The following is a 14,782-nucleotide window of genomic DNA, read 5'->3' on the forward strand; positions in this document are numbered from 1 at the left end:
TGATCTTTTTACACAACTTTTTAAAAAGATAGTGAAATGTTTTTAATGAAAAAAGTAAAATAATATCAGTGTTAGGCGAGTTGATTGAAAAACCAACTGTTGAATCATTTGTTCACAACCATAGATATAAAGTCCCTGTATTAGTCCCTGTTCGCAACCTAGGAAAATCGAACACGTGGTGCCTATTTCTTCAATTCGTAAGATGTTTAAACAAAACAGATTAAGTCACAAAATAAGGTCAATAAAATAATATTTCAGTTCAAAGTACAAAAAATATTAGTTTTAATTTTTTTCCGTTGGAAATACCTATTGTAAAAGCAAATCAAATAAATATGCATAGAGCCTCACAAAACAAAAAATGCACTCCTTTTGTCTAAACTGTTTAGATAAGTAAAGAAGAAATTCGTAGCGCATTATGATCTATTACTCAATTTGGAGAAAAAAAATTCTGGTAAATTACCGTACTGTATGGTAATGGCACTCTTGGTAAAATAATAATAATAATAATTTTGGTTAATGAAACAAATATATACCGAATTTAAACATTCATTCTGTTCATACAGTAATGGTTTACCGGTAATTCTGGTTTTCAAAATTATAGTTCTTATTACCATACTTTTAGTAAAAAATACAAAACTGAAGAGTAAATTTCACTTAATAAATGGTTTTTATGCCATGCTCTAATTTATCATGATAAAATTACCAAATTTTATCCCGCAAGGGGGATAAAGCCCCTTCTAAGATTACAAGTTTCACCTAATATTTATGTAATGAACATTTACAATTAAAAAAAAAGTAGATAATTTAATTGTGTCTAAATTTAAAAAATAAATAAATAAACGTCGTTATTTCGAGGGAGCTTTAACATTTCTTTGGTGAAGACTACTACTAAATCATCCCCTATCCCCCCTTCCAGTGTAGATTAATTATACGTCACTATTACTCACCGATGTGAAGATTCTTGGTTTTATATGTCACAGAGAACAGAATATTAAATTTAAAAAATGAAAATAACAGGGAAACAGAGTAGAAAAAAATATCGTGAAATGAGCAAGGAATAATTTAAAGTAAGGTAAACAATTTATCTTTTTGAATTTTATTTCAATTTTAAAACAATTCAAACTATGAAGTTGAAATTGCAAATTTGACTTTTTAATTTCCAATTTGTAAGGTTCAGACACAATTCGGACCCGATAAATACTAATGTATATATCACCCCCTCCCCCCACACACACATGAGATATTTTATTGTAAAATTTGTGCCTCGATATTCATTGTCAAGCACTTTGGTAAAAATTACCGACCTTTTTGGTTTTATCATAGAGCCAGAAGAGCGATAAATTTCACCATATTCTGGTAGTTATGATCATACTTTTTTTTCTCAGTGAATAAAAGTATTTAGACCACTGCTGCTGGAAGTAAATTGCTTTAAAAATAGAATTTGTAAGGGTTTTAGAATTTCTTTTAAAGTTATCTGTATTGATATCCATTGCATTGTAGCGTTTTAATTTTTTTTTTTTCTTAACGACCAGATATTCGTTATGAAGCAAATCTATCCATTAGTGAAAAAAAAATTTTTTTCAATCAATTTTATCATCCTCCCGAAAAATAGTTATGAATTTTTCCGCAGTGAAAGGACGAAGGCAATTTTGAGCAAATCGAACAACCAATTCTTTTTTTTTTAATACCTTCTTTCTCTTTTTCGGATTTTAAAATATAAGCAAAAAATCGCATTAAAACACCGCATAAAGATTTTAAATCTCTCATGTAAAAAGCAGCTTTTTACAGCTTGCCTTGATGAATAGATGGAACCAGCTGGCATTTTTAAAGGACGAAACTTGGTTCAGTTCAGTCCCTTCACAAATGGGCCGATGTTGGCCCCCGTCCCCCTTAAAACCCCCATCAACTTTTTCTGAAGGTTCTTTCAAAGAGGGCAAAGTAGTATTGAAAAGGGACAGGCCCGGTGCACTCTCGCTATTGTTTAGTTTACCTCCTAAAGGGCGACCCGAGGGGACTCCTACAAACTAAACTGGGATCGAACATTTGCCTAGTTTGGCCTAACAATTTGCCTAGTCATATATGTTTGATTCTGCGTGTTGTGTGTTCAACAAGCCTATGGACTTTACATAAAACTACTAGAAACGGACTGTACTTGACAAAGGTAATTGATATTGATAATTATTCTAATCACATAAAATTCCTTATGTAATTAATTAATTAATACGAGATATAGAAACATTGTATTAATTGTTAGTTTACTGTTAGAATTTTAATCCTACCTTAATCCTAACTGTGCTTAGTTCATTTGTTATTTCATAATATTCATAAGAAAAATTGACTTACTATAAAAAAACGCAAAGTTAAGATTGCATTGCTTTATATTAATGTTAAGATTTTTTTTATAAATAAAAAAATCTATTTTTGAGATTTTAAATGACAGATACCGTGCATGTAAACAAATATACCACCTCACAAGCGATTTTTCTCTATACTATTTCAGTTACATTTTTTTTTTAGTATTTCATCCGGCTTTTTATATTTTATGATTTTTATCATTATAAGTGTTCATTCTATTGCAAACTAGTGGAAGCAATTAATTTCGTTTAGACTACTTTTATATTCAAAATTTTGAAATAATTACAAAGTTATTAACATGTTAAATAAAAATTAATGAAATACTATATAATACAGTAGCCGTAATTAAAATTTTACTTTATCTTGTTACATTTTGAGAAAACTCTTCGATTTTTATCGAGTTCTACTATTACTATTTCTCACCTCTATCAATTCAGGTTTAGCTAAAGTATTATGCTAATTTTTTCATGAATTAAATTATTAGAGCTTTATTTTAAATAGATAATTTTTGTACTTGCTTAAATTAATTTTGTACTAGTTTTGTATTTTTTTTTTTTAATTTCTTTTTAATTTTAGACCTTTCATTGATAGTTCTTTCACTGATATAAACTTTCAATGTAATTAAGAGTTCATATTAATTAAGTTAAGTACTTTCAATGTAATTAAGAGTTCATATTAATTTCTGACAATGATATTACCTTTCTGATTTTTTTTTACGCTTTATCAATGACAGTACTAAAATCAAGTTGTTGTGTTTTTTTTTAAATATATTTTATAAGAACCAAATATCGATGAAGTTCAATATGAAAAAAAAAAAACTCTGTTCTTATATAGAAAATTCCTTTTTTAATTGTTTTTCCTTGTAAAAAATTTACAATTTTTCCTAGATTGAATTATATCGTAATTTATTTTTCTTTAAAAAAAATTTTTTTCCGCTGAACATCGAAGAAATATTTGTCATAATTGAAGAAAATTAAAAATGGTACATCGAAATCTCGTTACAACATTTTCATCACAATGTCTTAGTGCCTCGAATGTCTACCAATACGTATTTTGAAAACCAATTCATAAATAATCTAATTTTAAATTCCCAAGCTTTGAAATGACGATGTATTATTTTAATTCTTCCACCTCCGAAGAAATGTTTGGACTAGATACTGTATAAAATCAATCAATCACTTCACTACAGTTGCCATGGAATATTACTGCAACTGCTTTAGTGAAACTAATTAAGAAACTTCAAAAAACTATGCTAACGCTCTCGGCAATGATGTTATTTTTGTCTGTACAAATTGCAAGTCAGTATATGCACACAGATCTAATTCCTATAGTTGGGTCAATTGATTCGATTAAAAAACAAATAATTAAATAGTTAATTTTAGAGAAAAGCATATCTTTGAAATCACTGTTATTCGAACAAGAACTTTATTTTAACTCAAAAGGCCAGTTTGTATATGATTGATTTATTATTGCTGGTAACAATGTGTATCGATACAAATAGAAATTTTAAAAGTTTTGATAATGGTCTTTAAAAATATACTGTTTCGTCATTCGAATTTTTTTAGTTTGTTTACAAGGCAGGAAATCCTGTCTCTAATGAGATAACACAAATGTGATCAAAAGTACATCTTAAAAATAATAAGTTTGTAAAGTTATCGAAAAAAAATTAGGACTTTCCTATTAATCACAACAATAAAAAAATACACGAAAATTTTTTTTTATATAAAATAAAAATAGCAAATTTAGTGTACTTAAATTACTTTTAGTAAACTTAAAAGAACAATTTATAAATACTGTAGAGGATGTTCGTAAAGTTTAATGGTGTAGTTGTCCGAATCGGCTTAATTGTATTCTCTAAATTTGCATGATACTACACTTTCAAAATAAAAATAATAAATTGCATTAAATAATAAGCCTAGTGTAGAAAAAAAAAAGGAAAACATCATCGAAATAAATGATTGTGGCTGATTAAAATTTACATTCACATAAATCAGAAAATTCACAAACGGGTAGCCAATTGTGAAACAGTAGTTTGCTTCTTAGAAAATTGATCACGGATTAATAAATAGTCAAATTATAAAACGTTGATTTTACTTTTAAGTTGTAGAAAAGTCAGTATTAAAAATGTTAAGTGAAGGGTACACGTCTTTTTATTAATTTTAAGATAATTTTGGGTAAAATAATTTATAATTAGTTTAACATTTACATGTGAATCATTTCAAATCACAATATATCTGAAAAATGATATAATTTGCTACATCTGAACTATTTATTTATTAATTTGTTTTGTTAACATATAAAAGATTCAAAGGAACATGCAAAGGTACAATACCTGTGAGCCTACCTTAAGTTAACCTAAATAAATGAGAAATAATTCTTTTTTACTTGATTTTGAATAGGTAGGTACTTAATAGATAAATATTATAGTGCCAATTTTTTGATTCTTTTTTTTGAAAAAGAATTAAATTATAATTCACAAATTTTTTTGCTAACGTTTGATTATATAAATATATAATTAATAGCTAATTGAGCTTAATACTGTTTATAAAACGAAGATGTAAGTTACAATAGACAACCAAACGAGCTCTTCAAAAATTCGAGTATTTATTTATTTTTTTCTTCAGTTTAATTCCATTCCATTCAAGATATACCATTATGAAGTTGAGCTCAACTTTTATTTATTATGCTGTTGTTACTTGTATTCTATAGTAAGCCACATAGTAAGCAATTTTTAGCTTGGCTGGTTCATATAATTAATTCGTTTGATTGATAAATTAATTTGATTGATATACTATTGAATACTTATTATATTGGAGATTGAGGAATTTTTACGATTAGTGTCTGATCAAAATATTATGAGGACAAAATTTTTCGAAAATAAATTGACACGTTTGACAAAATATTGCTAAATTAAGATCTAAATTTACATAGCGATGCGCTTTACAAAAACGTCTTGCTTTTTTGCATATTAACATTGTGTATAAAGAGTTTAGGTAAGAACATTTTTCATTTTATTGAATCCGTTTTAGAATGTATAGAAACATCAAAAAAACATTGTTTGCCGTTGACAACCACACTATATAAAGAAGTAGCAGAATGAGCTGATATGCTATGCGTGTCTGATTATCACAAGTTTACGTATCTCACTATGACTTAAAAATTACCAAGGGAATTTGAGTGTTTTTTGAAAACATAACATGATATGCTTAGTAAATTTATTCTAATACTTTGTAACTTCAATTATACACCAATTATTTTAAAAGAAAATATTGGTAAAGAATTGGTAAAAATCATTAATGTACCATACAAATGATCGACTTGATTACGTTTTTAATCCAGGGTGTATGGGTGTTTTGCAAGTGTTGTTTTGCAAGTGCCTACTTTTCCACTAAACTGCTAGTATTTTGCAGAGTTAAATTATGCTATTTAGTGTTACATTGAGTTAACATGTCAATATTCACAGAATAATACATTGAAACAATGGACGGGATAGAAAAGAGTGAAAGTAAAGGGAAAGAAAATATTTTAAGGGACGAATTGGTAAAATGCTACACGAATGATTGACTATATCACATTTTTAATCCTAGTCTTTCGAGTGTTTTCAAAATATCAGCCATCATACTTTTCCACTAAGCCGTTCGTATTTAGCTGACTTAAATCATGTCATTAAATATTAAATTGAGTTAACATATCAATATTCACAGAATAGTATGTTGAAACAATGGACGAGAAGGAAAAGAGTGAAAATAAAAGAGTTCTATACAGCCCAACAAACTAAACAAAAACAAAGCACTGCAGAAAATTAACAAGCTGTCACCACAACGTTTAAATAAGAGTTATCTCCAAGAAGAGTTATCAGCAGACAGGAAACATAAAAGGAAGAAGATAACTGCTTTTGTTTCATGCACTAGAGCTAAGATAATGATTGACAGTCATGGTGGGATGGCGTACTCCCTGTTCAAGTGGGATGGGGAAGAGACAAGAAACGGTGACAAACCTCAGGATGGGGAGGAGGAGAGATTTACTTGAGAGGGAGTCCACTGATTGTGAATCAAATCACGTAGAAACAGGTAGAAACATTTAGCGACGGGGTGTCCCTATCATTTACCTGGGGGAAGACCTCACGCCTGCTCCTGTCCTGCTACCACGCACTTTCACTTTACTTCCGCTTATATGATATGGGGAAATGGAATTTGAGGGAGGAATTTATGAGTGATTCCTTTCCCTTTAAATTATTCCAATTCGGGAATACTTCTTTTACCGTTAATAAAATTGTCTAATTTTTATCATTTGCAGTATAATACGCTATTAATAGCACCATATGCTGAAATACCCTATTGGTGATAAGTTGATTCTATATTTTATACAACTTACAAAATAATGCCATAGACCAATTTAACCTTTTAAGAATTTTCAGAATACCTAATTAAAAATTAGACATTGATTCTTAAAATATAGCATACATAAATATCGTTATGGATAAATAACTTTATATTATTAGGGTACAAGTAAAAATATGAGTCTAATAAATTTGTATTTTGAACTTAATTTCAGCAAGTTATTTAATATTTTTCATTTTTTTTAAAATAGATAATTTGATAATAAATCTTTGAGATAGTTTGGCTTTGTTTTTTTGAATTATCACTCTTTTGCAGAAATTATGCACATTTATGAATTCAAAGGTATGAATATATTCGTTAAATCTCTCCATGATTTTAAATCGATCTTTTATCTTAAAGAAAGAATATCCATAAAATTTTAGTTAAGTTAAAATTCTCTGGTTTAATTTATGCGTAACTCAGTCGTAATATTTCAAAAAGTCTCTTACTCAATAAAAGCCAAGATCGAGATAAAACATTACCCGAACAGCTATGTAGTTAAATAATAACATAATGAAATACTTTATTTTAATAAATTAATTAATGTTAAAACTCAAAAAGCACAAACAGGCAAAAATTACAATTTTAAATTAGTTCATCATTTATGAAAATTATAATGCTGAAATAGGGAGAAATATTTACGTTATTTTATAAAATATGCCAATAAATAAATTTTTAAGCCAATAAAAGAAACTCTTTTTCATTGGTATACTATTTTAGTAACTTTGCTAATGACTTTTTTAGTATTTTCAGCATAATATCGTTGACATGATTTTTGATCCACAATGGCACAGTGGTTAAAGGCACTAAGCTGTCATTGCAAGGGTCTGAAGTTGTGGCGGCTTGCCATTGAGCATCATACATCCTCGATGGCGAGTCAAGACTTCCAAACTAGGTGGGCTTCTCTGGTGGCACATCACCACCAAGGAAGCCCACCCGATTCTAAATCAAATCTATGGTATCATACCAGCTTGTCAGGAAAGTTAAGACGTCATTGTGCGAATGCTGTGCATCATGACGTTCGCCACGAAAAAGACAAAAAATAACAAAATAATATTCGAAAAGATATAATAATTGCAATAAGATCCTCGAAGCATAACCATCCAAAAGCATAGTAAACATTCATAATTTCCAGACTTATATTAGACTCACTATTATGATGAAATTCTTCAAAGCATAGTTATTGTACTTAAAGAAAATTCTATTTAATATGATCTTTTTCAAACCTATGATTTGAATAGGTTAGTATGTGTTCATATAATTTCGCAATTATTGAAGCTTTGCCTCATTCTACGTTCAATTTTTGCAAAATTAGGAAAAAATATTTGAAAATAATTTTACATCTTTTTTTCTAAAAATCCTCACTATTTGAACAAAAAAAAAAGAGATGTAACTAGAACATATTTCGCTTTCAGAGTTTTTTAGATTTATTATTCGTATACTTCAAATAATTTCTCCAGAAATCCAAAACATATAAATATTTCTTGTTTTGGTAAAATAAATTTATTTTTATTTTTTTTAACATAGAAGATGGACTCTACTTTAAAAATGTATTATGTATTTTGAAAATGAAATTCTGAAGATAGGGGGAAAAGGAAAAAAAAAATATTTGGCAACGTTGTTTCGTTCTACGTTAAATTTACTTATTTTCTTTTGTTTCAAGCCACAAGTTCTTGACGTTTCGGACTGAATTTCTGTAATGAACTATTTATTTAATTTGACTTTTTCCAACTGAACTGGTTTATATATTTATTGTTACACACACATAATGCAGGCCTATGCGCTCATTACAATGTATGATTTGTCATAAGCCCTTGTCAAGTTGAGGAACACATAGCACATTGTAGAGAAGAACATTACGTAGTGTTTCGAATCCCGCCGTATCTCTGGATATATTCTTGTGATGCTTTCTCTTTCTTGTAATGTCTGTATTTTAACTTTATAAGGGCATATAAAAGTAAGCTTCCATTTTGAGCTGAGACAAACCGGATGCGTAACAGTTAAGCTACGGATTTAATTTAGCCTTATCCAGACATTTGTACATTTACAAATACAAGTTTTCATATTTTTAAATTCTGGTAGATATAAATGTAGGCTCAGATCGGAAGAAGAAAAAAATTAACCAACGAGAAACAAAGTTGACAAATGTTTACTAAATTAAATAGAAGTTATGAAACTGATCCATTTTGCGTCATCTCAAACTATACTAGTACTGTTAAAAGTATGGACTTTTGGTTAAAATCTCTTAATTTACTGCCAAACAACATAGTAACAAAAACCATATTGCATTGTTAATGTTAATAAAAAGTCAATCACAAAATTTTTCATGACGTATGGAACTTTTTCATTAAAAATATATCAAAATAAATGCAAAACTTTTATTTGTAATTTTTAGTTGAAGGTTCCCATAAAAATATACTAGAACTGTTAAGAATACTGATTTTTGATTAAAATTACCAAATTTACTACCAAACAGCATAGTAATAAAAACCATATTGCATTGTTAATTTTAATAAGAAGTCAATCACAAAATACTTCATGATGTATGGAAATTTTTAACTGAAAAAAATAAAAATAAATGTAAGACTTTTATTCATAATTTTTAGTTGAAGCTTCCCATAAAAATATACATTTTTATTCTAATCTGCTTTATATTTTCTATTTTAAAAGTTTAATTTTATTTTTGGGTTGTTTTTAAATTCCCTCCCCCCACAAAACAAATACTTTCAATTTTTTATGAAATTTTTGTTTTCAATATATATAATAGAATCTGCGAATGCACATTATCCGACCTTTACTAAAACAAGGTAAATTTGTACTTCTGGGGGTCTTCCGTATGGAACATCTGCTCCCACCGTTGAGTTTCATATGAGCTAAAGTTACCCCTCAAAGATTTCTACAATCCAAGCGGAACAAAAACAGGCTACTCTCTGTCACGTTTGCCTTGTAACAACATCGCACTGAGCAATACATTTTCAGAATTAAAATTCTGTGTGTGAGAGAGAGGAAGAAAACAGATTTTTCACTATCTGCAGACGATCATTGAAATAATGAGAAAAAAATAACAGACGATTTTTTTTTTTGCAAGCGTTGCTATTGCTCTAGATTTGAAATATGTATTAGCTTTGAAGAATGAAAGCTTCGTACCAGATGGACTCGTCTATTGTAAATAGACATGAAAAATGTAGCTGATTTAATTTACTTTTTTTTGTCGGATAGGGGGAAAGCATAATTTTATTTTTTTGTAAAAAGTAACAAAATAATGATATAGTTCAGTACACTTAAATTCGCCTACTGAGCGTAATAATTCCTTTAATTCTAGTAAATTAAATTGATTTAGTTAAATAAATTAAAATAAATAAACCATTTAGTTAATAAAATATTAAATAAAATTAGTTAAATAAATTACTATCGACAGCTATTAAAAGTTATTCTGTTTTCTTTCATTTTTTCAATTAGTTTTCACGCCAATTGAATTCACATTATTATTAGATAAAAGACTGAATGTTTATTGTTTCAGGAAATACTGCTCAAAATGTTTCTAATGTTTCAAAATTTTTCTCAAAATTCTCTTTATTGTTTGAAAGTTCCGATTTGTTTGTTATATTAGTAAGCAATATTTTATTTAAGCATTTTTACGACTGATGTGCTATTTTATTTATACGTAAATAGCTTATTGGTAAAAGTCTAGTAACTCACAAATATATTACTTACTATTGTTACCTTTTTAAAAAGGCATTCAATTTAACTACATAGCATTTTGGTTATAATATATAAAATATTTTATACGAGTGCATTTGTGACAAACACATATGTATACATTTTGAATATAAATTCTATTTTCACCAATTAAAAGTTTTACGACCTTTTTAAATTGCAAAATTGTTTAGCAAAGGAACGATACTTAGTTAAATTTTTAATAAAATATGATTTTTTTTTTAAATTTTTGATAAATATCAATGAAATATTAAATAAATAATCAATGACAACAATAAGGTACTGATTAATAAATAATATTATTGCATTGTTGAATCATATTATCATTCGATTAGTAATTGTGATACTTTAAATTATACAGCACGCCCAAAGATATATTCCTTGTACATTCTTAACACAACGAAGACATAAATACATATAGAGATAATTATATAAGAAATATTTATCGTTTATTGCTAAACTCATACATTTCTAATTAAATTATTAATTTTAAGGTGCTTAAATATTTTAAAAGAATTTCCCAAGGGAAGAATGTAAGTTGAATTTTACTGCTGGAGACACTACAAATTACTTCCTTTATTTTTATTTGATAAAAATATGGTATACATTAAATAAAAATCTCACAATATGGTCAACTTGTTATACTCACATATTTTTAATAAATTTATTAATTTTAAGATAATTTATTTCTTTAAGGAGATTATATACTTAGAGAACATTAATCAAATTTTATAGAAATTAATTTATTTACCAATACCTTATTTAGTTAAATAAAAGTATGACGTACACTTAAAATTAAACATTCTATATCCATTATAATGCATATCATAAGAGTATTGATTTATTTTAAAATATTACTTTAAAAGATTCTTTTGCCTTGTTCTAGTATTGTAAGAGGAAAGTGCCATGTGGGATTTTTAAACCAACAAACGTGATTGTTTAATTCTAATAAATATGTTCATTATTTAATATTTAACGAAAGTAAGATTCATTTGTGGCAAATAGATTCTTAATTTAAATTAAACAATTAGTTAATTTTCATACGGTATGATAATAAATCCAGGAAATGATGATAAATCCAGGAAATGATATTATTCAATTTCAATCATTGCATCCAATTTGATTATATATACTAATATTCCCGGTAGTACCGGATATTAATATTTATTATATTATTTTTCTTTCATACTCTAATTTTGACAAATTGCCCATGTAATTGTGCTTCAGTAATAAATAAATAAAACGTTTTCTGGAAAAAAAATGTACCCTAGCATCAAAGAAAAACTATTATATCATGTGTTAAGAATATAGGAACATGTTTTACTACATAATAAACGTCAGGTAAATGAAAGTACGGTAAATCATTACTAATATTATGCAGGCAACGTAACCAAGACAGTTTTTTTTTTAAAATCTTTATTGTGATAAATGTCGTTGATGCGAAATTCTGTTAATTACACATATAATTAAGTTAAATTAGTTCGGCATCAATTTTAAGGTTTCAATTCAAGCACACGAGGCAAAAGTGTCCTAAACCATAAACCATTTCTTTTTAACATTCCACGAAATTTCGATCTGTGAACAAATTTTTAAATTTCAGTCAACGCTTATAAAATACATTTTATGAATCAGTTCAAATATTTTACTTGAAATTAAATCTTTATTTTGAAAGAGCTTTTAAAAAATAAGCATTTTTATCCGGAAAAAAATGACAATTTATGTTTGTAAATTTATGTTTAAGGATATTTATAGTGTAAGGAAGTTAAGAGGCCTTAAATCATGTTATGTCTTTCACTTTATTGGACAGAAGGCTCTAATTACCATTCAGTTATAAAAACTGTAATTTCGATATTTGTATTAACACACTGTCTGTAATAAAACTCTCCCTTTTGACGATTCAGCAATCCTTGAGCAGTATTTCGTTAATTTTGAGAATTACTTCGTAACGAAATCACGTGATTTGAGACGAATCGTGAACTCTCAAATGTATGACGAAAATGTTTCCTCAATTCTAAGGCTCTTCATAGTGCAACGTGTGAGATTGTTAACTAGAATAAAGACTACACAATCGAAAATAAACTGACGAATTACGCTGATCAGTTTGTATGGTGTTCGAAATGTTAGCATGGTACCAGGAAGATCCGGTGTTCGAATCCCTCTTGGGACATGGGTGTAATTTATCTATCCGTCCTTGTTGTGTCGTTCTGTACCCACGTTAAAGGGACTAATAAAATAGAATAGTAAGAAACAGTAGGCACTACAAGTTTATTTTTGGAAGAAAAAAAAAATAGAATGATGAAATATCTCTTTAATTTTGACGAAATTCGTTTCCTCGTGGGAGTGCCGAGAGTTATTTCGTCTTTTTGACAAAATTTTTGCTCGGGGCATATACCAGGAAACGGTTACGTCAACAGTGAAAATTTTCGCGATAATCGAGTATCCATTTTTTACAGTGCATAATTGAAATATAGAAAAGGGGACTATTGGATTTCTTCAAAAGGAAGGCTAATACTATACTTTTAGTTACACTATACTTTACTTTTAGTTCGAGTATCCATTTTTTACAGCGCATAATTGGAAAAAAAAGGGGAACATATGGATTTCTTCAAAAGGAAGGCTAATACTATATTTTTAGTTACCTATACAATATTTTAGTTTAAAAAATATTTACTGTATTTGAACAAAAAAATTTTTTACTATATTTTAGTTTCAGTAGTAATATTTCAATTTTTGTTGCAATTTTATAATTTTAATTTCAGTGGCATTATAATTTCGGTTATAGCAATATCATAATTAGGGTTGTAATATTATGGTTTTTATAAAAAATATAATTTTACTTATAATATGATAATTTTTGGTTTTGATAATAATATAATTTTGGCTATAATATGATAATTTTACTTTTAATAATATTTAATTGCAATTGTTATTTTGGTGTTAATAATCATTTTGGTTATAATAACATAATTTTGATTGTGTGACAGTATTGTTTTGCTCCAAACACTGCTTACAATTTGTTATGATTTTAGAATTTACAAAATAACAATTGCTCAAGTTAGATTAATGGGAAACTTCGCTTAATTGTTCCCTTACAAAGAGTTTCATGACTCACACTCCTTATCTCAAGTTGACTTCATCTAACATTGTTTAACCTTTTCAACCAGGTGACCCAAAGAATCTCTTTCAGACCCAGAACAGTTCATCAACGTAGCCTTCATTCTATTAAGAATCCTACTGTCTCGTCCGTCCGTCTGTTCCTCTACCTTTTCCCCCTACCACACTGTTTTCCCGCACAGCTGTCACGCGAGACAATTTTTTTTTTATTCCCTTTTCCTTTGGTGAACGTACGAAACTCATTGGAAAGTCAAAGGGGAAATAAAAAAAGGTAAAGAAAACGGTATTATCTCTTCCAGGTGTTGCACGTCCTCTTGTGTTTGGGGAGTGTTAAACTGGAAAGAGCCGAAGAGCCCCCCTGCGCGAGCACCCTCTGTTTAAGATAAATCACGAACATGAAACCAAAGCGAGTGGAACAATGGAGTTTCGGTTTTTGGTCGCTCTTTTTTTATTTTTTTAATAGCCCATTTTGTCACATTGATTAGCTCCAGCGATATATTCCTTTCCGTGTTTGATGTTGCTTTTCAAAGGGGAAAGTTTCCTAGGTTCTTAAAATTCTACGTATTTGTGCCAAATTAATTGATTAATCTTTGTTTATTATTGTAAAGTTAATAAAAAATTAAAATATTGAAAATACATGATACAAAAAATGAAAATACAATTCTATTGAAAAAAAAGAAGGAAAAAATGACGACTAATAAGTTGAAAAACAATTTTTTTTTTCAAGTTGTTGGATAAGCATTCGGACATATTGCTTTTTTACTTTGGAACTCCATGAAATAAAATGTACAAGTGTCAACAGTTGTTTGTGTTCAGTATTAAAGAAATAAATTAATTTACTTGTAGTTTTAATTAAATTGAAGTGGGATTAAACAACTTTTATCTTAGTTATTATTTTAAATTTCTAATCGATTATGGACTAATATATACATAATATCTTAATCTTAAATAACATTGGAATTATTGGAATCATGAATTCCTCCCCCTTCCTAAAAAATAGAAACTCCGAATATTTTATCAGAACGTCAACTTGTTTTTTTATTTTAATTTTATATGCTCAACTTTCCATTCTTTATACGAAGGAAAAAGAGTTAGTGCAATATGTAAAGTTAATGAACTTCAAAATGATTTTTGTTATATTATTGATCGTATATTTCGTATATTAATGATCTTTCATATATTATTTAAACATGCTATTAAACGGGGTCCAACTTGAA

At 28.0% G+C, this 14,782-nt stretch overlaps 1 protein-coding gene across 3 annotated transcripts in view; it reads left to right on the forward strand.

Annotated features, from left to right (window-relative positions):
- Window positions 1-1,425: 1,425 nt before the first annotated feature.
- LOC107446842 (methylcytosine dioxygenase tet3-A) overlaps window positions 1,426-14,782 on the forward strand; it is a 76,937-nt gene continuing 63,580 nt past the window's right edge. For 2 of the 3 annotated variants that reach the window (XM_043041983.2, XM_043041990.2), the window contains exon 1: window positions 1,426-2,161. The gene's annotated coding sequence lies outside the window, so the exon portion shown is untranslated. The remainder of the gene's footprint in view (window positions 2,162-14,782) is intronic. The other variant, XM_043041987.2, reaches the window with a different exon arrangement.

This window comes from Parasteatoda tepidariorum, chromosome 3 (genome assembly GCF_043381705.1).
Source record: "Parasteatoda tepidariorum isolate YZ-2023 chromosome 3, CAS_Ptep_4.0, whole genome shotgun sequence".
NCBI lineage: Eukaryota > Metazoa > Arthropoda > Arachnida > Araneae > Theridiidae > Parasteatoda > Parasteatoda tepidariorum.